This window comes from Mya arenaria, chromosome 3 (genome assembly GCF_026914265.1).
Source record: "Mya arenaria isolate MELC-2E11 chromosome 3, ASM2691426v1".
Lineage (NCBI taxonomy): Eukaryota > Metazoa > Mollusca > Bivalvia > Myida > Myidae > Mya > Mya arenaria.
Genome location: NC_069124.1, coordinates 54,456,539 through 54,483,936, shown reverse-complemented (window position 1 = coordinate 54,483,936; position 27,398 = coordinate 54,456,539). Strand labels below are relative to the sequence as shown.

General features: G+C 35.0%; 27 non-coding genes across 27 annotated transcripts; all 27 read left to right on the top strand.

Annotated features, from left to right (window-relative positions):
• The first annotated feature begins 510 nt into the window (after positions 1-510).
• On the top strand, positions 511-582 carry Trnaa-ugc (transfer RNA alanine (anticodon UGC)). The gene has a single exon. It is a non-coding gene; the product is annotated as a tRNA-Ala (tRNA).
• Positions 583-653: 71 nt separating this feature from the next.
• On the top strand, positions 654-726 carry Trnav-cac (transfer RNA valine (anticodon CAC)). Its single transcript has one exon. It is a non-coding gene; the product is annotated as a tRNA-Val (tRNA).
• A 677-nt stretch (positions 727-1,403) lies between these two features.
• On the top strand, positions 1,404-1,476 carry Trnaa-cgc (transfer RNA alanine (anticodon CGC)). Its single transcript has one exon. It is a non-coding gene; the product is annotated as a tRNA-Ala (tRNA).
• An 846-nt stretch (positions 1,477-2,322) lies between these two features.
• Positions 2,323-2,394, top strand: Trnaa-ugc (transfer RNA alanine (anticodon UGC)). Its single transcript has one exon. It is a non-coding gene; the product is annotated as a tRNA-Ala (tRNA).
• Positions 2,395-2,460: 66 nt separating this feature from the next.
• Trnav-cac (transfer RNA valine (anticodon CAC)) lies at positions 2,461-2,533 on the top strand. The gene has a single exon. It is a non-coding gene; the product is annotated as a tRNA-Val (tRNA).
• Positions 2,534-3,754: 1,221 nt separating this feature from the next.
• Trnaa-ugc (transfer RNA alanine (anticodon UGC)) lies at positions 3,755-3,826 on the top strand. The gene has a single exon. It is a non-coding gene; the product is annotated as a tRNA-Ala (tRNA).
• A 66-nt stretch (positions 3,827-3,892) lies between these two features.
• Positions 3,893-3,965, top strand: Trnav-cac (transfer RNA valine (anticodon CAC)). The gene has a single exon. It is a non-coding gene; the product is annotated as a tRNA-Val (tRNA).
• Positions 3,966-4,799: 834 nt separating this feature from the next.
• Trnaa-ugc (transfer RNA alanine (anticodon UGC)) lies at positions 4,800-4,871 on the top strand. Its single transcript has one exon. It is a non-coding gene; the product is annotated as a tRNA-Ala (tRNA).
• Positions 4,872-5,867: 996 nt separating this feature from the next.
• Trnaa-ugc (transfer RNA alanine (anticodon UGC)) lies at positions 5,868-5,939 on the top strand. Its single transcript has one exon. It is a non-coding gene; the product is annotated as a tRNA-Ala (tRNA).
• A 66-nt stretch (positions 5,940-6,005) lies between these two features.
• On the top strand, positions 6,006-6,078 carry Trnav-cac (transfer RNA valine (anticodon CAC)). The gene has a single exon. It is a non-coding gene; the product is annotated as a tRNA-Val (tRNA).
• Positions 6,079-7,290: 1,212 nt separating this feature from the next.
• On the top strand, positions 7,291-7,362 carry Trnaa-ugc (transfer RNA alanine (anticodon UGC)). The gene has a single exon. It is a non-coding gene; the product is annotated as a tRNA-Ala (tRNA).
• A 66-nt stretch (positions 7,363-7,428) lies between these two features.
• Trnav-cac (transfer RNA valine (anticodon CAC)) lies at positions 7,429-7,501 on the top strand. Its single transcript has one exon. It is a non-coding gene; the product is annotated as a tRNA-Val (tRNA).
• Positions 7,502-8,335: 834 nt separating this feature from the next.
• Trnaa-ugc (transfer RNA alanine (anticodon UGC)) lies at positions 8,336-8,407 on the top strand. The gene has a single exon. It is a non-coding gene; the product is annotated as a tRNA-Ala (tRNA).
• A 996-nt stretch (positions 8,408-9,403) lies between these two features.
• Trnaa-ugc (transfer RNA alanine (anticodon UGC)) lies at positions 9,404-9,475 on the top strand. Its single transcript has one exon. It is a non-coding gene; the product is annotated as a tRNA-Ala (tRNA).
• A 66-nt stretch (positions 9,476-9,541) lies between these two features.
• Positions 9,542-9,614, top strand: Trnav-cac (transfer RNA valine (anticodon CAC)). Its single transcript has one exon. It is a non-coding gene; the product is annotated as a tRNA-Val (tRNA).
• An 849-nt stretch (positions 9,615-10,463) lies between these two features.
• Trnaa-ugc (transfer RNA alanine (anticodon UGC)) lies at positions 10,464-10,535 on the top strand. The gene has a single exon. It is a non-coding gene; the product is annotated as a tRNA-Ala (tRNA).
• Positions 10,536-10,601: 66 nt separating this feature from the next.
• Trnav-cac (transfer RNA valine (anticodon CAC)) lies at positions 10,602-10,674 on the top strand. The gene has a single exon. It is a non-coding gene; the product is annotated as a tRNA-Val (tRNA).
• Positions 10,675-11,536: 862 nt separating this feature from the next.
• On the top strand, positions 11,537-11,608 carry Trnaa-ugc (transfer RNA alanine (anticodon UGC)). The gene has a single exon. It is a non-coding gene; the product is annotated as a tRNA-Ala (tRNA).
• A 66-nt stretch (positions 11,609-11,674) lies between these two features.
• On the top strand, positions 11,675-11,747 carry Trnav-cac (transfer RNA valine (anticodon CAC)). The gene has a single exon. It is a non-coding gene; the product is annotated as a tRNA-Val (tRNA).
• Positions 11,748-12,609: 862 nt separating this feature from the next.
• Trnaa-ugc (transfer RNA alanine (anticodon UGC)) lies at positions 12,610-12,681 on the top strand. Its single transcript has one exon. It is a non-coding gene; the product is annotated as a tRNA-Ala (tRNA).
• Positions 12,682-12,747: 66 nt separating this feature from the next.
• On the top strand, positions 12,748-12,820 carry Trnav-cac (transfer RNA valine (anticodon CAC)). The gene has a single exon. It is a non-coding gene; the product is annotated as a tRNA-Val (tRNA).
• An 866-nt stretch (positions 12,821-13,686) lies between these two features.
• On the top strand, positions 13,687-13,758 carry Trnaa-ugc (transfer RNA alanine (anticodon UGC)). The gene has a single exon. It is a non-coding gene; the product is annotated as a tRNA-Ala (tRNA).
• A 70-nt stretch (positions 13,759-13,828) lies between these two features.
• On the top strand, positions 13,829-13,901 carry Trnav-cac (transfer RNA valine (anticodon CAC)). The gene has a single exon. It is a non-coding gene; the product is annotated as a tRNA-Val (tRNA).
• Positions 13,902-20,538: 6,637 nt separating this feature from the next.
• Positions 20,539-20,610, top strand: Trnaa-ugc (transfer RNA alanine (anticodon UGC)). Its single transcript has one exon. It is a non-coding gene; the product is annotated as a tRNA-Ala (tRNA).
• Positions 20,611-21,112: 502 nt separating this feature from the next.
• Trnaa-ugc (transfer RNA alanine (anticodon UGC)) lies at positions 21,113-21,184 on the top strand. The gene has a single exon. It is a non-coding gene; the product is annotated as a tRNA-Ala (tRNA).
• Positions 21,185-21,686: 502 nt separating this feature from the next.
• On the top strand, positions 21,687-21,758 carry Trnaa-ugc (transfer RNA alanine (anticodon UGC)). The gene has a single exon. It is a non-coding gene; the product is annotated as a tRNA-Ala (tRNA).
• Positions 21,759-21,829: 71 nt separating this feature from the next.
• Trnav-cac (transfer RNA valine (anticodon CAC)) lies at positions 21,830-21,902 on the top strand. The gene has a single exon. It is a non-coding gene; the product is annotated as a tRNA-Val (tRNA).
• The last annotated feature ends 5,496 nt before the right edge of the window (positions 21,903-27,398 follow it).

Here is a 27,398-nt window from a genome sequence, read left to right as displayed (position 1 = left end):
GTGTCAAGTAATAGCCGATTTATGGCTATTTTTTTAAACATATGAACTATATTTAGGAATGAACTATAAACACCAAAAAACTAATAATAGGATAAAATTAAATGATATACATGTAATTTTATTAATTTTGTTTTTACATTTATTGCTTGATTTGCTTGTTTGGTGGGAAAGTTGCCCAGTCGATCCGTACTAGGAGTACCCTTGACTGGCCTCTCAAAACTGACACTAGTTAGTACTGGTTTCTACCCAGGAAGAGGATTTGAGAAATTCGTATCAGCTGTCGGCACAATTGAACTGGGCGCAAGAGAGCCCTGGATTGTTTTATTGAGTAGTAAGCTGTAAGACTTAGAAACAACTTGCGGATCACTTCCATAATTGTATGAATGAAGAAACTCAGGTTTATCTGTTAAAAACGCTCAACATTTGTCACGTATCGCAATATTAACACCACCACTGAAATAAACTCGTCCTAGTTTATCTGAAAAGTTGTTATCATTTGTGAACTAAATTGGGGATGTGGCTCAGTGGTAGAGCGTTCGCTTTGCATGTGAAAGGCCCCGGGTTCGATCCCCGGCATCTCCACATAATTTTATTTGATAAACATAGTTTGGTTAAATTGGAAATTTATCTAAACATAAAATGTCCATATCGTCGGTTCCGTAGTGTAGTGGTTATTACTCTCGCTTCACACGCGAGAGGTCCTGGGTTCGAGACCCAGCGGAACCATTCTTCTTCATTTTACGTAATTCTTTACCTGATCAAGCGATTGACTAGTCAGTGATTAAGAAAATTATAATAAGATCGAGTTAAATGTTTGCTGTTAATGTGTTAAAACAAGTCATTGTATGGTTTTTAGGATGACGATCTTTTCACAACATATTCACGAAGTCCATTCCAAAACGGGAGGGCGAAAGGGAGCTCTGGATTGCTTTAATGAGAAGTATGGCATAAGACTAGGATACAACCTGACAGTGTTAGAGGTTGAAAAAAAGCGCTTTTATAGCCGATCGTTGTTTGCCGTAAGATAAATGATAAGTGGAAACGGATTAAACTTTTGTATATATTTTAAGGGAAGCTCTACATTTTAAAGTCTTTTTTTCTATGAAAGGTGTGCTCAACAGTGAACGGCGGCCGCGATTTTGATATCCTGAGGAATCATTGGAGCTACATCATTCAGTTATTCGTTTAAAATGCTCCAACGCGTCTTCCGTTGTGGTGACAATAAGTTGAAAATTGAGAAGAGCTGTGAATATGGTCTGTTGGAAAAAAGTCTGAGTTTTACACGAGCGAAATTTTAAAAACCGGAGAATGAAGTGTATTAAAGCCATATATGAAATAAACACATCCAAGTCAATGGGAAAATATGTTATCTTACGTGAAGTATTTGGGGGATGTGGCTCAGTGGTTTCGTAGTGTAGTGGTTATCACGCTCGCTTCGCACTTGAGAGGTCCTGGGTTCAAGCCCCAGCGGAACCATCCTTCATATTTTACTGATTTCTATACCTAATCAAACGATTGACTAGTCAGTGATTAAGAGTATTGTAATCAAATCGAGTAAAATGTTTGCTGTGAATGTGTTAAAACAAATCATTGTATATTTTTTAGAGTACCGATCTTTTCACAATTTATGCACAAAGTTCAGTCCTAAACGGGAGGGCGCAAGAGAGCTTTGGTTTGCTTTATTGAGTAATAGGCCATAAGACCAGGAAACAACCTGACATCAGAATCGTGACTTGTTTGTGGAACACTTGCATAACAATATGTTTGAAAATTATCCGGCTTATCCATTGACTTCTTCATCAAGTTGATGTTTATAATTATTTGAAGTATGCTTGTTTTTAATGCTAAACGTATTGTGTATACTATATTTGATACGGTTTACTTTTCTCTACTATAAACCATGTTTTAAGTTAAAAACAGTGCTTTTATTACCGATTGTTGTCTGCCATAAGATAAATGAGTGGGAAACGGATTTAACTTTTGTATATACATGTATTTGAAGAGAAACCCTACATTTTAAAGTATTTTTCTTTTATAAAACAGTGTTCTCAACAGTAAACGGCGGCCCCGATTTTGATATCCTGAGGAATCATTGGAGCTACAACATTCTGTTATTCGTTAAAAATACCCAAACGCGTCTTCCGTTGTGGTGACAATTAGTTGGAAATGGAGAAGAGCTGTGACTATGGTCTGTTGGTATCTTTTTTCTGAGTTTTACACGAGCAAAATTGAAAAAGCGGGGATTAAAGTGTCTCAAAACCATAAATGAAATAAATACGTCCAAGTTAATCGGAAAAGATGTTATCAGACGTGAAGTATAAGGGGGATGTGGCTCAGTGGTAGAGCGTTCGCTTTGCATGTGAAAGGCCCCGGGTTCGATCCCCGGCATCTCCATATAATTTTATTTGATTAACACCGTTTGCTTTAATTATATGCAGAAGCATTAAATACCAGGTCATCGGTTCCGTAGTGTAGTGGTTATCACGCTCGCTTCACACGCAAGAGGTCCTGTGTTCGAGCCCCAGCGGAACCATCCTTCATATTTTACTGATTTCTATACCTAATCAAACGATTGACTAGTCAGTACTATAAGAATATTGTAATCAAATCGAGTAAAATGTTTGCTGTGAATGATTTAAAACAAATCATTGTATGTTTTTAGAGTACCGATCTTTTTACAATATATGCACAAAGTTCAGTCCGAAACGGGAGGACGCAAGAGAGCTTTGGTTTGCTTTATTGAGTAATAGGCCATAAGACCAGGAAACAACCTGACATCAGAATCGTGACTTGTTTGTGGAACATTTGCATAACAATATGTTTGAAAATTATCCGGCTTATCTTTTCAACCGTACCGTTCACTTATTCATCAAGTTGATGTTTATAACTTTTTGAAGTATGCTTTTTTCAATGCTAAACGTATTGTGTATACTATATTTGATACGGTTTACTTTTCTCTACTATTAACCATGTTTTAAGTTGAAAACAGTGCTTTTATTACCGATTGTTGTCTGCCATAAGATAAATGAGTGGAAAACGGATTTAACTTTTGTATATACATGTATTTGAAGAGAAACCCTACATTTTAAAGTATTTTTTCTTTTATAAAACAGTGTTCTCAACAGTAAACGGCGGCCCCGATTTTGATATCCTGAGGAATCATTGGAGCTACAACATTCTGTTATTCGTTAAAAATACTCCAACGTGTCTTCCGTTGTGGTGACAATTAGTTGGAAATGGAGAAGAGCTGTGACTATTGTCTGTTCGTTTCAATACTAAACGTATTGTGTATACTATATTTGATACGGTTTACTTTTCTCTACTATTAACCATGTTTTAAGTTGAAAACAGTGCTTTTATTACCGATTGTTGTCTGCCATAAGATAAATGAGTGGAAAACGGATTTAACTTTTGTATATACATGTATTTGAAGAGAAACCCTACATTTTAAAGTATTTTTTCTTTTATAAAACAGTGTTCTCAACAGTAAACGGCGGCCCCGATTTTGATATCCTGAGGAATCATTGGAGCTACAACATTCTGTTATTCGTTAAAAATACTCCAACGCGTCTTCCGTTGTGGTGACAATTAGTTGGAAATGGAGAAGAGCTGTGAATATTGTCTGTTGGTATCTTTTTATCTGAGTTTTACACGAGCAATATTGAAAAAGCGGGGAATAAAGTGTCTCAAAACCATAAATGAAATAAACACGTCCAAGTTAATCGGAAAAGATGTTATCAGACGTGAAGTATAGGGGGATGTGGCTCAGTGGTAGAGCGTTCGCTTTGCATGTGAAAGGCCCCGGGTTCGATCACCGGCATCTCCATATAATTTTATTTGATTAACACCGTTTGCTTTAATTATATGCTGAAGCATAAAATACCAAATCATCGGTTCCGTAGTGTAGTGGTTATCACGCTCGCTTCACACGCGAGAGGTCCTGGGTTCGAGCCCCAGCGGAACCATTCTTCATATTTTACTGATTTCTTTACCTAATCAAACGATTGACTAGTCAGTCATATAAGAATATTGTAATCAAATCGAGTAAAATGTTTGGTGTGAATGTGTTAAAACAAATCATTGTATGTTTTTTAGAGTACCGATCTTTTCACAATATATGCACAAAGTTCAGTCCGAAACGAGAGAGCTTTGGTTTGCTTTATTGAGTAATAGGCCAGAAGACTAGGAAACAACCTGACATCAGAATCGTGACTTGTTTGTGGAACACTTGCATAACAATATGTTTGAAAATTATCCGGCTTATCTGTTAACTTCTTTATCAAGTTGATGTTTATAACTATTTGAAGTATGCTTTTTTTATGCTAAACGTGTTGTGTATACTATATTTGATACGGTTTACTTTTCTCTACTATAAACCATGTTTTAAGTTGAAAACAGAGCTTTTATTACCGATTTTTGTCTGCCATAAGATAAATGAGTGGAAAACGGATTTAACTTTTGTATATACATGTATTTGAAGAGAAACCCTACATTTTAAAGTATTTTTCTTTTATAAAACAGTGTTCTCAACAGTAAACGGCGGCCCCGATTTTGATATCCTGAGGAATCATTGGAGCTACAACATTCTGTTATTCGTTAAAAATACCCCAACGCGTCTTCCGTTGTGGTGACAATAAGTTGGAAATGGAGAAGAGCTGTTACTATGGTCTGTTGGTATCTTTTTTCTGAGTTTTACACGAGAAAAATTGAAAAAGCGGGGATAAAGTGTCTCAAAACCATAAATGAAATAAACACGTACAAGTTAATTGTAAAAGATGTTATCATACGTGAAGTATAAGGGGGATGTGGCTCAGTGGTAGAGCGTTCGCTTTGCATGTGAAAGGCCCCGGGTTCGATCCCCGGCATCTCCATATAATTTTATTTGATTAACACCGTTTGCTTTAATTATATGCAGAAGCATAAAAAACCAAGTCATCAGTTCCGAAGTGTAGTTGTTATCACGCTCGCTTCACACATGAGAGGTCCTTGGTTCGAGCCCCAGCGGAACCAGTCTCCATATTTTACTGATTTCTTTACCTAATCAAACGATTGACTAGTCAGTCATATAAGAATATTGTAATAAAATTGAGTAAAATGTTTGCTGTGAATGTGTTAAAACAAATCATTGTATATTTTTTAGAGTATCGATCTTTTCACAATTTATGCACAAAGTTCAGTCCGAAACGGGAGGGCGCAAGAGAGCTTTGGATTGCTTTACTGAGTAATAGGCTAGAAGACTAGGAAACAACCTGACATCAGAATCGTGACTTGTTTGTGGAACACTTGCATAACAATATGTTTGAAAATTATCCAGCTAATCTTTTCAACCGTACCGTTCACTTCTTCATCAAGTTGATGTTTATAATTATTTGAAGTATGCTTTTTTATGCTAAACGTATTGTGTATACTATATTTGTTACGGTTTACTTTTCTCTACTATAAACCATGTTTTAAGTTGAAAACAGAGCTTTTATTACCGATTGTTGTCTGTCATAAGATAAATGAGTGGAAAACGGATTTAACTTTTGTATATACATGTATTTGAAGACAAACCCTACATTTTAAAGTATTTTTCTTTTATAAAACAGTGTTCTCAACAGTAAACGGCGGCCCCGATTTTGATATCCTGAGGAATCATTGGAGCTACAACATTCTGTTATTCGTTAAAAATACCCAAACGCGTCTTCCGTTGTGGTGACAATTAGTTGGAAATGGAGAAGAGCTGTGACTATGGTCTGTTGGTATCTTTTTATCTGAGTTTTACACGAGAAAAAATTAAAAAGCGGGGAATAAAGTGTCTCAAAACCATTAATGAAATAAACACGTACAAGTTAATCGGAAAAGATGATATCATACGTGAAGTATAAGGGGATGTGGCTCAGTGGTAGAGCGTTCGCTTTGCATGTGAAAGGCCTCAGGTTCGATCCCAGGCATCTCCATATAATTTTATTTGATTAACACCGTTTGCTTTAATTATATGCAGAAGCATAAAAAACAAAGTCATCGGTTCCGTAGTGTAGTGGTTATCACGCTCGCTTCACACGCGAGAGGTCCTGGGTTCGAGCCCCAGCGGAACCATTCTTCATGTTTTACTGATTTCTTTACTGATTTAATCAAACGATTGCCTAGTCAGTCATATAAGAATATTGTAATAAAATTGAGTAAAATGTTTGGTGTGAATGTGTTAAAACAAATCATTGTATGTTTTTTAAGAGTACCGATCTTTTCACAATATATGCACAAAGTTCTGTCCGAAACGGGAGGGCGCAAGAGAGCTTTGGATTGCTTTAATGAGTGATAGGCCACAAGACTAGAAAACAACCTAACATCAGAATGGTGACTTGTTTGTGGAACACTTGCATAACAATATGTTTGTAAATTATCCGGCTTATCTGTTAACTTCTTCATCAAGTTGATGTTTATAACTATTTGAAGTATGTTTTTTTTAATGCTAAACGTATTGTGTATACTATATTTGATACGGTTTACTTTTCTCTACTATAAACCATGTTTTAAGTTGAAACAGAGTTTTTATTACCGATTGTTGTCTGCCATAAGATAAATGAGTGAAAAACGTATTTAACTTTTGTATATACATGTATTTGAAGAGAAACCCTACATTTTAAAGTATTTTTCTTTTATAAAACAGTGTTCTCAACAGTAAACGGCGGCCCCGATTTTGATATCCTGAGGAATCATTGGAGCTACAACATTCTGTTATTCGTTAAAAATACTCCAACGTGTCTTCCGTTGTGGTGACAATTAGTTGGAAATGGAGAAGAGCTGTGACTATTGTCTGTTCGTTTCAATACTAAACGTATTGTGTATACTATATTTGATACGGTTTACTTTTCTCTACTATTAACCATGTTTTAAGTTGAAAACAGTGCTTTTATTACCGATTGTTGTCTGCCATAAGATAAATGAGTGGAAAACGGATTTAACTTTTGTATATACATGTATTTGAAGAGAAACCCTACATTTTAAAGTATTTTTTCTTTTATAAAACAGTGTTCTCAACAGTAAACGGCGGCCCCGATTTTGATATCCTGAGGAATCATTGGAGCTACAACATTCTGTTATTCGTTAAAAATACTCCAACGCGTCTTCCGTTGTGGTGACAATTAGTTGGAAATGGAGAAGAGCTGTGAATATTGTCTGTTGGTATCTTTTTATCTGAGTTTTACACGAGCAATATTGAAAAAGCGGGGAATAAAGTGTCTCAAAACCATAAATGAAATAAACACGTCCAAGTTAATCGGAAAAGATGTTATCAGACGTGAAGTATAGGGGGATGTGGCTCAGTGGTAGAGCGTTCGCTTTGCATGTGAAAGGCCCCGGGTTCGATCACCGGCATCTCCATATAATTTTATTTGATTAACACCGTTTGCTTTAATTATATGCTGAAGCATAAAATACCAAATCATCGGTTCCGTAGTGTAGTGGTTATCACGCTCGCTTCACACGCGAGAGGTCCTGGGTTCGAGCCCCAGCGGAACCATTCTTCATATTTTACTGATTTCTTTACCTAATCAAACGATTGACTAGTCAGTCATATAAGAATATTGTAATCAAATCGAGTAAAATGTTTGGTGTGAATGTGTTAAAACAAATCATTGTATGTTTTTTAGAGTACCGATCTTTTCACAATATATGCACAAAGTTCAGTCCGAAACGAGAGAGCTTTGGTTTGCTTTATTGAGTAATAGGCCAGAAGACTAGGAAACAACCTGACATCAGAATCGTGACTTGTTTGTGGAACACTTGCATAACAATATGTTTGAAAATTATCCGGCTTATCTGTTAACTTCTTTATCAAGTTGATGTTTATAACTATTTGAAGTATGCTTTTTTTATGCTAAACGTGTTGTGTATACTATATTTGATACGGTTTACTTTTCTCTACTATAAACCATGTTTTAAGTTGAAAACAGAGCTTTTATTACCGATTTTTGTCTGCCATAAGATAAATGAGTGGAAAACGGATTTAACTTTTGTATATACATGTATTTGAAGAGAAACCCTACATTTTAAAGTATTTTTCTTTTATAAAACAGTGTTCTCAACAGTAAACGGCGGCCCCGATTTTGATATCCTGAGGAATCATTGGAGCTACAACATTCTGTTATTCGTTAAAAATACCCCAACGCGTCTTCCGTTGTGGTGACAATAAGTTGGAAATGGAGAAGAGCTGTTACTATGGTCTGTTGGTATCTTTTTTCTGAGTTTTACACGAGAAAAATTGAAAAAGCGGGGATAAAGTGTCTCAAAACCATAAATGAAATAAACACGTACAAGTTAATTGTAAAAGATGTTATCATACGTGAAGTATAAGGGGGATGTGGCTCAGTGGTAGAGCGTTCGCTTTGCATGTGAAAGGCCCCGGGTTCGATCCCCGGCATCTCCATATAATTTTATTTGATTAACACCGTTTGCTTTAATTATATGCAGAAGCATAAAAAACCAAGTCATCAGTTCCGAAGTGTAGTTGTTATCACGCTCGCTTCACACATGAGAGGTCCTTGGTTCGAGCCCCAGCGGAACCAGTCTCCATATTTTACTGATTTCTTTACCTAATCAAACGATTGACTAGTCAGTCATATAAGAATATTGTAATAAAATTGAGTAAAATGTTTGCTGTGAATGTGTTAAAACAAATCATTGTATATTTTTTAGAGTATCGATCTTTTCACAATTTATGCACAAAGTTCAGTCCGAAACGGGAGGGCGCAAGAGAGCTTTGGATTGCTTTACTGAGTAATAGGCTAGAAGACTAGGAAACAACCTGACATCAGAATCGTGACTTGTTTGTGGAACACTTGCATAACAATATGTTTGAAAATTATCCAGCTAATCTTTTCAACCGTACCGTTCACTTCTTCATCAAGTTGATGTTTATAATTATTTGAAGTATGCTTTTTTATGCTAAACGTATTGTGTATACTATATTTGTTACGGTTTACTTTTCTCTACTATAAACCATGTTTTAAGTTGAAAACAGAGCTTTTATTACCGATTGTTGTCTGTCATAAGATAAATGAGTGGAAAACGGATTTAACTTTTGTATATACATGTATTTGAAGACAAACCCTACATTTTAAAGTATTTTTCTTTTATAAAACAGTGTTCTCAACAGTAAACGGCGGCCCCGATTTTGATATCCTGAGGAATCATTGGAGCTACAACATTCTGTTATTCGTTAAAAATACCCAAACGCGTCTTCCGTTGTGGTGACAATTAGTTGGAAATGGAGAAGAGCTGTGACTATGGTCTGTTGGTATCTTTTTATCTGAGTTTTACACGAGAAAAAATTAAAAAGCGGGGAATAAAGTGTCTCAAAACCATTAATGAAATAAACACGTACAAGTTAATCGGAAAAGATGATATCATACGTGAAGTATAAGGGGATGTGGCTCAGTGGTAGAGCGTTCGCTTTGCATGTGAAAGGCCTCAGGTTCGATCCCAGGCATCTCCATATAATTTTATTTGATTAACACCGTTTGCTTTAATTATATGCAGAAGCATAAAAAACAAAGTCATCGGTTCCGTAGTGTAGTGGTTATCACGCTCGCTTCACACGCGAGAGGTCCTGGGTTCGAGCCCCAGCGGAACCATTCTTCATGTTTTACTGATTTCTTTACTGATTTAATCAAACGATTGCCTAGTCAGTCATATAAGAATATTGTAATAAAATTGAGTAAAATGTTTGGTGTGAATGTGTTAAAACAAATCATTGTATGTTTTTTAAGAGTACCGATCTTTTCACAATATATGCACAAAGTTCTGTCCGAAACGGGAGGGCGCAAGAGAGCTTTGGATTGCTTTAATGAGTGATAGGCCACAAGACTAGAAAACAACCTAACATCAGAATGGTGACTTGTTTGTGGAACACTTGCATAACAATATGTTTGTAAATTATCCGGCTTATCTGTTAACTTCTTCATCAAGTTGATGTTTATAACTATTTGAAGTATGTTTTTTTTAATGCTAAACGTATTGTGTATACTATATTTGATACGGTTTACTTTTCTCTACTATAAACCATGTTTTAAGTTGAAACAGAGTTTTTATTACCGATTGTTGTCTGCCATAAGATAAATGAGTGAAAAACGTATTTAACTTTTGTATATACATGTATTTGAAGACAAACCCTACATTTTAAAGTATTTTTCTTTTATAAAACAGTGTTCTCAACAGTAAACGGCGGCCCCGATTTTGATATCCTGAGGAATCATTGGAGCTACAACATTCTGTTACTCGTTAAAAATACCCAAACGCGTCTTCCGTTGTGGTGACAATTAGTTGGAAATGGAGAAATGCTGTGACTATGGTCTGTTGGTATCTTTTTTCTGAGTTTTACACGAGAAAAATTTAAAAAGCGGGAATAAAGTGTCTCTAAACAATAAATGAAATAAACACGTCCAAGTTAATAGGAAAATATGTAATCATACGTGAAGCATAAGGGGGATGTGGCTCAGTGGTAGAGCGTTCGCTTTGCATGTGAAAGGCCCCGGGTTCGATCCCCGGCATCTCCATATAATTTTATTTGATTAACACCGTTTGCTTTAATTATATGCTGAAGCATAAAATACCAAATCATCGGTTCCGTAGTGTAGTAGTTATCACGCTCGCTTCACACGCGAGAGGTCCTGGGTTCGAGCCCCAGCGGAACCATTCTTCATATTTTACTGATTTCTTTACCTAATCAAACGATTGACTAGTCAGTCATATAAGAATATTGTAATCAAATCGAGTAAAATGTTTGCTGTGAATGTGTTAAAACAAATCATTGTATATTTTTTAGAGTACCGATCTTTTCACAATATATGCACAAAGTTCAGTCCGAAACGGGAGGACGCAAGAGAGCTTTGGTTTGCTTTATTGAGTAATAGGCGGCCAGAAGACTAGGAAACAACATGACATCAGAATCGTGACTTGTTTGTGGAGCACTTGCATAACAATATGTTTGAAAATTGTCCGGCTTATCTGTTAAACCGTAACGTTCACTTATTTTTCAAGTTGATGTTTATAACTATTTGAAGTATGCTTGTTTTTAATGCTAAACGTATTGTGTATACTATATTTGATACGGTTTACTTTTCTCTACTATAAACCATGTTTTAAGTTGAAAACAGAGCTTTTATTACCGATTGTTGTCTGCCGTAAGATAAATGAGTGGAAAACGGATTTAACTTTTGTATATACATGTATTTGAAGACAAACCCTACATTTTAAAGTATTTTTCTTTTATAAAACAGTGTTCTCAACAGTTAACGGCGGCCCCGATTTTGATATCCTGAGGAATCATTGGAGCTACAACATTCTGTTACTCGTTAAAAATACCCAAACGCGTCTTCCGTTGTGGTGACAATTAGTTGGAAATGGAGAAATGCTGTGACTATGGTCTGTTGGTATCTTTTTTCTGAGTTTTACACGAGGAAAATTTAAAAAGCGGGAATAAACTGTCTCTAAACAATAAATGAAATAAACACGTCCAAGTTAATACGAAAATATGTAATCATACGTGAAGCATAAGGGGGATGTGGCTCAGTGGTAGAGCGTTCGCTTTGCATGTGAAAGGCCCCGGGTTCGATCCCCGGCATCTCCATATAATTTTATTTGATTAACACCGTTTGCTTTAATTATATGCAGAAGCATAAAATACCAAATCATCGGTTCCGTAGTGTAGTGGTTATCACGCTCGCTTCACACGCGAGAGGTCCTGGGTTCGAGCCCCAGCGGAACCATTCTTCATATTTTACTGATTTCTTTACCTAATCAAACGATTGACTAGTCAGTCATATAAGAATATTGTAATCAAATCGAGTAAAATGTTTGCTGTGAATGTGTTAAAACAAATCATTGTATATTTTTTAGAGTACCGATCTTTTCACAATATATGCACAAAGTTCAGTCCGAAACGGGAGGACGCAAGAGAGCTTTGGTTTGCTTTATTGAGTAATAGGCGGCCAGAAGACTAGGAAACAACCTGACATCAGAATCGTGACTTGTTTGTGGAGCACTTGCATAACAATATGTTTGAAAATTATCCGGCTTATCTGTTAAACCGTAACGTTCACTTATTTTTCAAGTTGATGTTTATAACTATTTGAAGTATGCTTGTTTTTAATGCTAAACGTATTGTGTATACTATATTTGATACGGTTTACTTTTCTCTACTATAAACCATGTTTTAAGTTGAAAACAGAGCTTTTATTACCGATTGTTGTCTGCCGTAAGATAAATGAGTGGAAAACGGATTTAACTTTTGTATATACATGTATTTGAAGACAAATCCTACATTTTAAAGTATTTTTCTTTAATAAAACAGTGTTCTCAACAGTAAACGGCGGCCCCGATTTTGATATCCTGAGGAATCATTGGAGCTACAACATTCTGTTATTCGTTAAAAATACCCAAACGCGTCTTCCGTTGTTGTGACAATTAGTTGGAAATGGAGAAATGCTGTGACTATGGTCTGTTGGTATCTTTTTTCTGAGTTTTACACGAGAAAAATTGAAAAAGCGGGGAATAAAGTGTCTCAAAACCATAAATGAAATAAACACGTCCAAGTTAATCGGAAAAGATGTTATCATACGTGAGTATAAGGGGGATGTGGCTCAGTGGTAGAGCGTTCGCTTTGCATGTGAAAGGCCCCGGGTTCGATCCCCGGCATCTCCATATACTTTTATTTGATTAACACCGTTTGCTTTAATTATATGCAGAAGCATAAAATACCAAATCATCGGTTCCGTAGTGTAGTGGTTATCACGCTCGCTTCACACGCGAGAGGTCCTTGGTTCGAGCCCCAGCGGAACCATTCTTCATATTTTACTGATTTCTTTACCTAATCGAACGATTGACTAGTCAGTCATATAAGAATATTGTAATCAAATCGAGTAAAATGTTTGCTGTGAATGTGTTAAAACAAATCATTGTATGTTTTTTAGAGTACCGATCTTTTCACAATATATGCACAAAGTTCAGTCCGAAACGGGAGGACGCAAGAGAGCTTTGGTTTGCTTTATTGAGTAATAGGCGGCCAGAAGACTAGGAAACAACCTGACATCAGAATCGTGACTTGTTTGTGGAGCACTTGCATAACAATATGTTTGAAAATTATCCGGCTTATCTGTTAAACCGTAACGTTCACTTATTCATCAAGTTGATGTTTATAACTATTTGAAAGTATACTTGTTTTTTAATGCTAAACGTATTGTATATACTATATTTGATACGATTTACTTTTCTCTACTATAAACCATGTTTTAAGTTGAAAACAGAGCTTTTATTACCGATTGTTGTCTGCCGTTTGATAAATGAGTGGAAAACGGATTTAACTTTTGTATATACTTGTATTTGAAGACAAACCCTACATTTTAAAGTATTTTTCTTTTATAAAACAGTGTTCTCAACAGTAAACGGCGGCCCCGATTTTGATATCCTGAGGAATCATTGGAGCTACAATAATCTGTTATTCGTTAAAAATACTCCAATGCGTCTTCCGTTGTGGTGACAATTAGTTGGAAATGGAGAAGAGCTGTGACTATGGTCTGTTGGTATCTTTTTATCTGAGTTTTACACGAGAAAAATTGAAAAAGCGGGGAATAAAGTGTCTCAAAACCATAAATGAAATAAACACGTACAAGTTAATCGGAAAAGATGTTATCATACGTGAAGTATATTGGGGATGTGGCTCAGTGGTAGAGCGTTCGCTTTGCATGTGAAAGGCCCCGGGTTCGATCCCCGGCATCTCCATATAATTTTATTTGATAAACATCGTTTGCTTAAATAATATATTTTTTTAAACATAAAACGACCAATCGGCGGTTCCGTAGTGTAGTTGTTATCACGCTCGCTTCACACGCGAGAGGTCCTGGGTTCGAGACCCAGCGGAACCATTATTTTTACTTCTTTCTTTGCATAATCAAGCGAGTCAGTGATAAAAGAAAATTATATAAAGATCGAGTAAAATGTTTGCGTTCAATTTGTTAATCATTGTTTGTTTTAGTATTCCGATCTTTTCACAATATAAATATATATATATATATATATATATACAATCAATACGGGAGGGTGCAAGAGAACTCTAGATTGACAGGTTTGTGGATAATTTGCAATAATAAATGTATGAAAACAAAATCAGGTTTATTTGTTGAAAAACGCTCGACACCTGTCACGTTCCGTAATATTAAATTCATAACTGGAGTAAACCGATATAAGTTTATTTGAAAAATTGTTTTCGTTAGTGAAATATATGGGGGATTAGGCTCAGTGGTAGAGCGTTAGCTTTGCATGCCCCGGGTTCGATCCCCAATCGTCTAGTCTAATCCGAAACGGGAGGGCGCAAGAGAGCTCTGATTTGCTTTATTTAGTAGAAGACCATAATACAAGGATACAATATAACATCAGAATCGTGACCTGTTTGTGGAACACTTGCATACTTATATGTTTGAAAATAATCCGGCTTATCTGTTAAACCGTAACGTTCACTTATTCATCAAGTTGATGTTTATACTTATTTGAAGTAGTGTTTTTTATGCTTTAAAAAGTAAATACAAATACGTTAATAACGTATATGTGTATACTTTTATTTCATACTGTATACTTTTCTCTTCTATAAACCATGTTTAAAGTTGAAAAAATGGCTTTTATAACCGATTGTTGTCTGCCGTAAGATAAATGAGTGGAAAAATGGATCTAACATTCGTATTCATTTGAAGGGAAACCCTACATTATTCAAGTATCTTTTTCCATGAAAAGTGTGCTTAACATTGAATGTCAGCTCGGGTTTTGATATCCTGATGAATCATTGGAACTACAACATTATGTTATGCGTTAAAAATGCGCCAACGCTTCTTCCGTTGTGGTGCCAACTAGCTGAGTTCTTAATGGGGGAAAGCGCTGAATGTGGTCTGTTGGAATGTTTTTCTGAGTTTTAATAAGAGCAAGATTTAAATACCGTCGAATGAAGTGTCGCATATGATTGGATATGTGTTTTGTTAAATGTTCTAGTTCTGGGCAAAACTCAGAATCGGATCATCTAGAACGTGCTTGACTATGGGCAGGTAATAGACCTGACTCAACAATTAAAATTTAAACACAAAGCCGCCATCTTGGATGTAAAAATGTAGGTTTTTGACTATTATGAGAACAAACTCATTTTAGGTCAATAGCTGCATTTGCAGGAACAATTGAATCAACCTGAAACGACCACGAGTTCATTTGATAAAGTGCTGTGCATTTTGCTTTTTCTCACAATAACTCTCACAAAAAAATTGTTGGTAAACTCACTGAAAATATAGTGCCATTCTACATTTTATGTTCCATAACACAGTTATTGTTCTGTATGTCTTCGTAATCTCTGTATTAAAGATGATAACAAAACAGAGACCGTGTGCCTTTGTAACGACCATTGTGTGGAAAAAGACGTGCCACAGTGGTCATGTATCCTCATTCTCTGAAAGGCGAAAACTTTAACAAATAACGGTGTAATTATAATCCGCTTTTAGCAGACATAGGCTGCTCTCGAAGGAACTTGAACTACACAATATGTTTGTTCAAAGAAACAATGTAAAATGCATATATAGTTTGTACTTTACCAATGATTTGGGAGGCTCAAACATAAGATGTTCTTTTAGCCTAACAGCAATCCTAGGTTGTTACCAGTACCATCATATCCACCCGCCCCTCCCCCCCCCCCGTACCTGGTACATTTACATCTGCATCTCTGCAAAGTTGACAGACACACTAAGATTCAGGCGTGATGCTCTCAATTAAATGTCCAAACCATACGCTCTTACTGGCAGAGCCGACCAGGTGGTCTCACAGACAAATGCAATTCGTCAATTCAACATAGAAAAATTGGCTAATCATTTAATGGGGTATCTTTATTCGGTGCTATTAAATGGTAAAGTTGCGTTATGTGCGACAACAAACTGGTAATTGGTGCTGGTCGTTATAATAATATACGTCTGTTCAGTCTGAAAAGGACGACGACTGTGTCATTTGGTTAAATGGGGGTTGGTTTTGGTATGTGGGGGTGTTTTGGGGTTTCACTGCACTTTTTCATTTATTTCATGTCACTACAACGTACAAAATTACATTCGTCAATTTTACTGAAAACTAGTGCTTTGTTTGAAGAAGAACTTTGTCATATAACATGAAATGTATAAAGGCGCTTTATATTTGGTGAGTTTACCAACTAACTACTTTCTTGGACAAATACAGTGTGAAACAGCTAAATGCCCTGCACTTTCACATGTAAAGTCGTAGTCATTTCACGTCGATTCAGGTTTCCATGCTAATTTAAATGTTGTCCTAAGATTATCTTGTACTCTTTTGTACTCGATGTAGGTACTAAAAGATTTGAAAAAGTGAGGGGCAAGTCCATAACTATATGTCTCTTCAAGTTTATTCTATTAAACGTAGAAATAGTCAAATTTTACCTATTTACATCCAAGAAGGCTTTTGTTTACAATAATAATAATAATAATAATAATAATAATAATAATAATAATAATAATAATAATAATAATAATAATGATGATAATAATAATAATAATAATAATAACAACAACAACAACAACAACAACAACAACAACAAAAATAATAATAATAATAATACAATACAATACACATTAAAAAAGAGATCTACATGTACCTAAATCATTATACTATTCATATAAATTAGCTCAAATAAAGTATTCAATTGTTTTGCAATTAAAGTCAAAGTTGAATACAGCATAGTTTGAAACAATACATTAAATATTGCAAAATAAATATGCAAATAAAGTACTTCGTAATGTTATTTTTTTCATAATGTTCTATCCTGATTCCCGTATGGAGAGGCAACGAACAGAATTTACCTTAAAATCATCGACCTCCAAAAACTTTTTTTTATGTTCAAACACCTTTCTTTTATTAGGCCTAAAAAAAAATATGTCTGTTTCCTGTAACATGCTGAAAAAAAGATGGGTCGGTCGGTAGGGATTTTTTTTTTTTTTTTTTTTTTTTTTTTAAATGTCAGAATGATCCAATATTCAAGTTTATTTCAGGTGAATTATTTTAATAAGAATTCAGTGTGATATATAGATTCAATCTTTCTGCCACTTATAAGCTAAAAATGCTAGCTTGACAGCCATCAAAACATAAAATACATCATCATTGTAATAAATCAAGACTAAGTGATTTTTTCACATCTATATAGAGGTGACGCTTGACAAAGAAACAGCATTGTTTATCAGTTATTTTTAGCCATGGTACATGTATTTCAGTTGTAGAATGCATCCTGTTGAAGGGCAAGCCATGGGTTCGACTCCCAGCGGTGGCAACATTATGTGCAATTTTGAGCATTGTCAGTATGTTCACCAGGGAAGCAGTTCATCTTTAGACTTTGCAAATATAACCCAGTGAAAGAGTGAATCAAAGAACATTTAGACAATTTATTTTTGGCAAATGTTTTAAACAAAACTTTCAAAATGCATACATTTTCTAATAATAAAACATGATATTATTGCACAGACTATTTTAAGATAGACTGTGTAATAATATCAAGTTGTATTACAATTAAATGTACATGACAACTATTATAAAATAAAATGCTGTTACAACAAGAACAGGCAAGAATCTCCACAAAACATAATTTTATATAAATCAATACTTTGATTGATAAATTACTAGAATCAATGACTAAACCATTTAACTCTTAGAGGCTGTCAGAATTGTACAGATCTTTGGGACCAGTGTAGACCCATGGTCTACGCTGTTCACTGCTTGGACACTTAAACCTTACCTGCTGACTCGACAGCGAACAGTGTAAAATAACAGATTGGACTGGAATATGTTTAAATAGACTAGAATCAGTATTAAAAAAGCTTAGACTGACTAATAAAAAGTAATACCATTTTCTTTTTTAAACAGTATAACAGCAAAACTAGTACACGTACAGTACCTTAAATAGTTTCCACAACTTATTTTTTTAACAATTTTCAGTGTTTTAAAAAGATCTGCTGTATTAGATCCACTCTTCATTCTGTAAAAATCTCAAGCACGATAATCAATGTAACTTTCAATAGAATACCTTGTTGTTTTTTCCTTTTCTGGACTTGACTGGACTACGGGGGTCAAAACATTCCCAGAGTCAAAACTTGGTAAAATATGTTCTGACTCTGACGAAAATATTATTTAGTTAATGCATCTTCGTTATGTAATCCAGTGCATCCTTGTCAAATTCCAATATGCACCAGCGATTGTTTAGTTGCAACGACATCTTTCTTACTTTAACTTTCACTTTCAGGTTTATCTTTTTTTCCGGAAGTAAACAAAAACATTTAACGTTCCTATTGCCAGTATTGCAACATCGTATTTTTCATGAATGGCAGTTTTGTTATAGAACCACGGACCTATAAACCAGGTCCGTGATAGAACTAAACTATAACACTAACAACGATCTACGTAGTTCTCCTTTCACTTTCATTAAAATTGACAGGAAGTTAGCGTGCACCTGTTTTCCGTGATTTTTAGACCATGTGGTATGAAAAATGTTTATTTTTCTGTTAACTCATTAAAAACTTATAAGAATATTTTTTAATTAACTGGAGATATAATAAAAAAAAACTTAAAATAAATGAACAAAATATATCCTAGCATTGTTCTTTTTCAAAACCATTGCACTTAGCGAAAAAGCGGAAGGTATCCGTTAATTTGCATAATGGGCGGAGTTAATATTACGTCATTGAGTTTGAGCGCTGCTAATTGACAAGGTTACCGATCAGATTCCAGATCGATAATCACTTGTCACTTCGGCTGTAAATTGCTCTTGCGGGTTAAACAAACATTCAGATCATGCATTGAGGCTCCTTTCAGATGATACCGACTCTCACACCGAAATATCCCGTGTTAAAACTGTTGCATATTACAAATGGATGATGCGTTGATTTCGGGTCATTTACGATTCCCGTGCATCAAAACCCGGGAGCTCGGGTCAATTGAAAGCCCTGCAGTTTAATGTCACAGCCATTAAGGTTTTTGCCATTGTTTCAACTTGCCAAACCGGAAATGTTTGTAACTATGCAACGATTCGGACACTATCAAAATATTTAAATTATCGTTGTCATCATAGGCCAGAGATCGCTAAAAATCTGACTTTTCGAATTTTGGGGCATAAAAAAATTGCGGTCGGCGGTAAAAAATTACGGTCGGTCGGGTTACAGGAAACAGACATATTTTTTTTTAGGCCTTAGGCTATGCGCATTTACAATAAAAAAACAAGAAACAGCGTAATATGTTATCCCAGTAATGTGTATGTTACTCGCTATGCACTAAAATAATAAAAATAACAGAGAAAAGAGCAGCTTTCATCACGAAGTTTATGTTTAATTTGAAATATTTAATTGTTAATTGTTTAAAAATCATGGTAAATACTTATGAAACACAACGTTATGCAGAGAGGTACAAGTAAAGTGAGTTTTCGGCAGTATAATGGATAAGGGGAGATGATTAAGGATAATAGTATCAAGGTTAATGAGGGTGTGGACTAGACTTCATGGAGAATACTGAAAAACTTAAACGTGTTAAAATGATGAAATACAGATCTAGTCATGGTTGTGTTGAATAAATGCTGAACAGAAGTAACTATACTGTGTAGAATGTCAAGGAAGAAGAAGCTATGTCACAAATATTGAAAGGCAGTCTGTAAACAATGAGACATTTCTTGTGTTCCTCAACAATCTATATAAGGAAACTTTCCTGGAATCTCTCAAAGATATAAGAGATAAACACAAACTCAAATCACTCTTTGTCTCCAGCGTCCCGGCGATTCGACTTCATTCAATATCCGGAATTCAAATTATCTCGGAAACATCGCCTGCAAGCCTCAGCTATAATCCAATTCATTTCTTCTATCAGCAATAACCTTCTGAGATGCATCCCTTCCCCGTCTCTGACCAGTGCTCCAGCAAAATCTGAAAAAACACACACCAAAAAAACCGCCCCATTATTCAAGTTTTAGATCCATACAATTACCTAATTTAAATTACTCCACCAGAAGCATGTACATATTCAAGAACATGGCTCTTCAGAGAAACACGAGGACAAGCACGAAACAGAAAACACCGATCTTCCAATCTACCTAGACAACTAGTTGTTTGCCAATTCGGAGTTCATAAAGTGTAACATTATCATAAACACGAGTAGCTCGCCAATACAAAGAAGAAAGCGAAATCGCGTCCTCGATATTAATCGCGATTGACTCACGAACTTATTTTAATTCTGCATATAATTATCATCAAAAAATCCCACGAACATTCACTTTGTTAAAATGGCCGCGTTACGTAACTAGATAAAGACGATAAGTGTAAACTCGTAAAATAAGTACCGTTAGTGTTTGTTATTTTTGTGCTGTGACATTTGATAATTGTTAACGTATTAGCAATTTGTTATTTTGCTGAGTTGTAAAACGTTTTCTTCTTATTTTGCCAAATAAAGTGAATTCTGCAACCTCTGACCTGAAAAGATGTTATCGTGCCGGAAGTATAAGGGGATGTGGCTCAGTGGTAGAGCGTTCGCTTTGCATGTGAAAGGCCCCGGGTTCGATCCCCGGCATCTCCATATAATTTTATTTGATTAACACCGTTTGCTTGAATAAAATATTTACTTAAACATAAAACGACCAATCGGCGGTTCCGTAGTGTAGTGGTTATCACGCTCGCTTCACACGCGAGAGGTCCTGGGTTCATCAGCGGAACCATTTTTCTTCATTTTACTTATTTCTTTGCCTAATCAAGCGAGTCAGAGATAAAAGAAAATTATATTAAGATCGAGTTAAATGTTTGCGATCAATTTGTTAATTATTGTTTATTTAAGTGTGCCGATCTTTTCACAATATAAATATGCACGTATTTACAAAGCCCAATCCAAAACGGGAGGGTGCAAGAGAACTCTGGATTGACAGGTTTGTGGATAACTTGCAATATTAAATGTATGAAAACAAAACCAGGTTTATCTATTGAATAACGCTCGACATTTGTCACGTTCCGTAATATTAAAATAATACCTGAAGTAAACCGATATAAGTTTGTTTCAAAATTTGTTTTTGTTAGTAAAATATATTGGGGATGTGGCTCAGTGGTAGAGCGTTCGCTTTGCATGTGAAAGGTCTCAGGTTCGATCCCCGGCATCTCCATATAATTTTATTTGATTAACACCGTTTGCTTGAATAAAATATTTACTTAAACATAAAACGACCAATCGGCGGTTCCGTAGTGTAGTGGTTATCACGCTCGCTTCACACGCGAGAGGTCCTGGGTTCATCAGCGGAACCATTTTTCTTCATTTTACTTATTTCTTTGCCTAATCAAGCGAGTCAGTGATAAAAGAAAATTATATTAAGATCGAGTTAAATGTTTGCGATCAATTTGTTAATTATTGTTTATTTAAGTGTGCCGATCTTTTCACAATATAAATATGCACGTATTTACAAAGCCCAATCCAAAACGGGAGGGTGCAAGAGAACTCTGGATTGACAGGTTTGTGGATAACTTGCAATATTAAATGTATGAAAACAAAACCAGGTTTATCTATTGAATAACGCTCGACATTTGTCACGTTCCGTAATATTAAAATAATACCTGAAGTAAACCGATATAAGTTTGTTTCAAAATTTGTTTTTGTTAGTAAAATATATTGGGGATGTGGCTCAGTGGTAGAGCGTTCGCTTTGCATGTGAAAGGCCTCAGGTTCGATCCCAGGCATCTCCATATAATTTTATTTGATTAACACCGTTTGCTTAAATAAGATATTTACTTAAACATAAAACGACCAAATCATCGGTTCCGTAGTGTAGTGGTTATCACGCTCGCTTCACACGCGAGAGGTCCTGGGTTCGAGCCCCAGCGGAACCATTTTTCTTCATTTTACTTATTTTACCTAATCAAGCGATTGACTAGTCAGTGATTAAGAATATTGTAATACAATCGAGTAAAATGTTTGCTGTGAATGTGTTAAAAGATATCACTTATATATTTTTAGAGTACCCATTTTTTCACAATATATGCACAAAGTTCAGTCCGAAACGGGAGGGCGCAAGAGAGCTTTGGACTGCTTTATTGAGAAGAATGCCATACGACAAGGAAACAACCTGACCTCAGAATCGTGACTTGTTTGTGGAACACTTGCATAACGAAATGTTTGAAAATAATGCGGTTTATCTGTTAAACCATACCGTTCACTTATTCATCAAGTTGATGTTTATCACTATTTGAAGTATTCTTTTTTTTAATGCTTAACGTAATTGTGTATAATTTTGTTTCATATCTTTTACTTTTCTCTACTATTAACCATGTTTTAAGTTGCAAACAGAGCTTTTATAACCGATTGTTGTCTGCCGTAAGATAAATGAGTGGAACATGGATTTAACATTCGTATACATTTGAAGAGAAACCCTACATTTTAAAGTATCTTTTTCCATAAAAAATCCTGAGGAATCATTGAAGCTACAACATTCTGTTATGCGTTAGAAATGCTCCAGCGCGTCTTCCGTTGTGGTGCCAGCTAGTTCTTAAAGGAGGAAAGCGCTGAATTTTGTCTGTTGGAATGTTTTTTTGTGTTTTAATATGAGAAAAATTTAAATACCGTGAAATGAAGTGTCGCATATGATTGAATATGTGTTGTGTTAAATGTTCTAGTTCTTGGCAAAACTCAGAATCGGATCATCTAGAACGTGCATGACTAAGGACAGGTAATATACCTGACTTTAGCATTAAAATTGTAAACACAAAGCCGCCATCTTGGATGCAAAAAGGTAAGCTTTTGACTATTATGAGAACAAACTCATTTTAGGACAAAAGCTGCATTTGCAGGAACAATTGAATAAACCTGAAACGATCACGATTTAACATGGTAAAGTGCTGTGCATTTTGCTTTTTCTCACAATAACTCTCACAAAAAAGTAATTTTGTTGGTAAACTCACCAAAAATATAGTGCCATTTTACATTTCATGTTCCATAACACAGTTATCGTTTTGTATGTCTTCGTAATCTCTGTATTACAGATGATAACAAAACAGAGACCGTGTGGCTTTGTAACGACCGATGTGTTGAAAAAGACGTGCCACAGTGGTCATATATGGCTCAAGACCACAGTTATCTGCCCCCCGTTGACCAAGATCCGGATGTGAATACAGAAAAAAAGAGTGCTTGTGTTCAAGTATCAATATTTTAATAAAATTGAATGAAAAAGAAGCAAAAAAATTTTCTTTTTGCAGAGAACTTGACTGAATTTGACACTCTATTGCAGAAATTATTTTTCAATGTAAATATTGGAAAAATCATAGCTTGTTGAAGTCTGAAAATTAGTTGTTTGTAGCCGATTGACTCCCTGGCGGAAGGGTTATGTATTTGAACTCAATTTTGACAGTCGGGTCAATGGTCAACATCGTGTTTTCTTGCGATTATATTTTGTGTCTTGAATTGTTCTAGAGATGCCATGTCCTTGTTTTTCAATTGGGGTGTGTATAAAGTCAAAAGCCAGGTCAGTGTCTATATGAAACATATAGTAAAAATAACTGTGGTCACACGCCTGATATAGAGGAAGCTTTTGGAGGGGTGGCCTATTTTAAATTGTTATAAATTCTTAATTTATACAGCTATCTGGTTGAAATTTGGCCAGTTGACAGTGCTTAGCCATAGAATATTGGTGTTTGAGTATGAAATGTGAAAATCTTATATTACATAATATACATTAATAATATATAATTTTCTTATATATTTTTGACATTTTAAAAAAAAACTACTTTCACTTTCAATTTAATGTTTGGAAATAGTTCCAAATGATGGTAACTTATGAATGAAAGCCTCACTTTTAATTCCAAAGTATAAATGGAGGGATTTTTAAACATAGGAAGCAGACCCAGGAGGAACTGTCTGAAGAACCAACCAGACAGCCACCCCCCTCCCCACCAAGCTGCCCACCAGAGGCCAAGCTGTACTTGGTGTTTGCCAACATGCTGTAATTTGTAAGTACTTCAAGATAATATATTAGAAAATGGTATCCAAACTGAAGTACAAAGTGAGACAGTTTGGTCATAAAAGCCCATTGAGACTGTTTCTTCCATTCCTAAATGAATTTCTTTCATGTTGTCAATCATTTCTGATGTGGCTTTGATAATAATATTATTTTCTAATGAAACTGTTGACTTGTATCAGTCTTTGGTCTGTATTGTGCATCTATTCACACATTTTGTTTGCTCTTTTAAGCAAACATTACATTAATTTAAAATTCTATAAGCAATTAAACAAAACTTACTGCACATAGGATGCAGAATGATGTTTTATTTAGTGTGCATATGATTTTCAGCTTATGGACAAGAAAACATATACTTTAACAATCACAGCAACACAATGAGATCCCAATTTTAAAGAAATAATGCCACCTTTCATTAAATCATTAATTCATTATATCAATCATATATATTCATTAATTCATTCATTTATTCAGTTTATTCATTGAAAAACTTGACATTTCTCAAGGCAAAATAAATAAAAAGTGAGCAGCTTTCATAAAGAATAGAGCCTTTTCCCTTAATGCATTAAAAAAACACAACCTTAATGCATTATAAATGTTTTAAAAACCCTAATTTATTGCTTATTTTAATAGCCAGCCTGGTTGCTGTAGCCACAGAGGAATTTTCAAGGACAAGAACCAGTGCTGGTAAAACTGTGGTCTCGTGTGGTTTTCCATACCGGCTCTCGGCAAGGATTTTCAAGAAAGGAATACCATCTCCAAGTAAGAAGAAAGTCTAAGCATGTCTGGTTTGAATGCTTGCAAAATGCATCTGGGTACTCAATAAGATGAGATTTACCTTTGAGTTGTTAAAAACTGATTGCAAAATGTCCAAAAGACTATATACTCTATTAAATTTGTCCTGAAAATCTTTGAATTCATGAACTTTTCTGCATATTTATCACATTTATGTCTATATTAAAGGTTTTGTATGCCTCAAATGAGTGTTTACAGGCCTTTTTCAAACTTTAACAGTAGTGGCAGATAGTTTTATTTGTGTAAAACATTGCTTTTGTGTCTTGCTTGCAGATCATGATGTGCCAATAAGCTCCAGTTAGCTGCGGCCTTTTCCCCAGGCGGTAGTCCTGCAATCTGAATCCAGGAGATGCAGCTCTGAATCCAATATTTCAAAAAAATGAAGATGTTAGTCAACTCTGTAGTACTTGTGTGTAAATGATTCCAATGAGTGAGATTTATAGCAAATCAGGTGTAAATAAGCATCTTATAGACAATGGTGAAGTGCTGTACTCTGAATTTAATGCCAAATCTAGCCTTCAAAACAGATTCTTAAAGTATTTTTTTTTTTAAATGGGCATAATAATGCTATCTCTGCATTTTCTGCATCATGTAGCCACCTCATACATGAAAACACTAGCAGTTGTCATGAATCTTTAAGTTTTGGTGTGTGTTTTTTGCCATTTCCTTTGTTGCGCCATTTAGCATATAGTCTCACGCCATATCCTCGTTCTCTGAAAGGCGAAAACTTTAACAAATAACGGTGTAATTATAATCCGCTTTTAGCAGACATAGGGTGCTCTCGAAGGAACTTGAACTACACAATATGTTTGTTCAAAGAAACAATGTAAAATGCATATATAGTTTGTACTTTACCAAGGATTTGGGATGCTCAAACAAAAGATGTTCTTTTAGCCTGACAGCATTCCTGGGTTATTACCAGTACCATCATATCCACCCTCAGTACTTGGTACATTTACATCTGCAGCTCTGCAAAGTTGACAGACACACTAAGATTCAGGCGTGATGCTCTCAATTAAATACCCAAACCATACGCTCTTACTGGCAAAACCGACCAGGTGGTCTCACAGACAAATGCAATTCATCAATTCAACATAGAAAAATTGGCTAATCATTTAATGGGGTATCTTTATTCGTTGCTATTAAATGATAAAGTTGCGTTATGTGCGACAACAAACTGGTAATTGGTGCTGGTCGTTATAATAATATACGTCTGTTCAGTCTGAAAGGACGACGACAGTGTCATTTGGTTAAATGGGGGTTGGTGTGGGGATGTGGGGGTGTTTTGAGGGTTCACTGCACTTTTTATTTATTTCATGTCACTTCAACGCGCAAAATTACATTCGGCAATTTTACTGAAAACTAGTGCTTTGTTTTAACAAGAACCTTTTCATGTAGCATGAACTGTATAAAGGCGCTTTACATTTGGTGAGTTTACCAACGTAACTACTTTCTTGAACAAATACAGTGGGAAACAGCTAAATGCCTTGCACTTTCACATGTAAAGTCGTAGTCATTTCACGTCGATTCAGGTTTCCATGCTAATTTAAATGTTGTCCTAAGATTATCTTGTACTCGTTTGAACTCGATATAGGTACCAAAAGAGTTGAAAAAGTGAGGGGCAAATTCATAACTATATGTCTCTTCAAGTGTTTTCTATTAAACGGAGAAATAGTCAAATCTTACATCAAAGAAGGCTTTTGTGTACAATAATAATAATAATAATAATAATAATAATAATAATAATAATAATAATAATAATAATAATAATAATAACAACAACAACAACAACAAAAATAATAATAATTATAATAATAATAATACAAATAATAATAATAATACAATACACATTGAAAAAGAGATCTACATGTACCTAAATCATTATATTATTCTTATATATTAGTTCAAAAAAACTATACAATTGTATGGCAATTAAAGTATAAGTTGAATACAGCATATTTTGAAAACAATAAATTATATATTGCACAAATCCATAATATGCAAACAAAGTACTTCGTAATGTTAAAACTTTTATACTTTTCTATGCTATTTCCCGTATGGAGAGGCAACGAACATAATTCACTATAAAATGGGGATGGCAACGAGTAGTAAAATTGGTACTCGAATACTCGGACAATCTTTAGATCGAGTACTCGGGTACTCGATTACTCGGAAAAATTGAATTTGTTTTCGGGAAAGACAAGATCGTGTATACATGTATCGTTCATGGCGTATACTGTGCGTTGGTCGTATTATTGGTCATTTTCATCTTTAATTAGACTTCATTATGTACTTTAACAGATAATTAAATAAAAGGAAAACAAATGTTGTTTCAAGCTTTTAATTTTGTCTTTTTCATTTCATTTTAATGATTTTATATATAAGTATGCACTGCTAATTACATACAATATAGCTGGAAAGTTAAACCCGGATTTTACATAGTATAAAACAATTCTTCTCTATAAACATTTGTTTTGTGTTCAAATATCTTTCCTTTTATAAGGCTATGCGCATTTGCAATAAAAACAAGAAACACAGCATTATATTTTAGCCCAGTAATATGTATGTTACTCGCGATGCA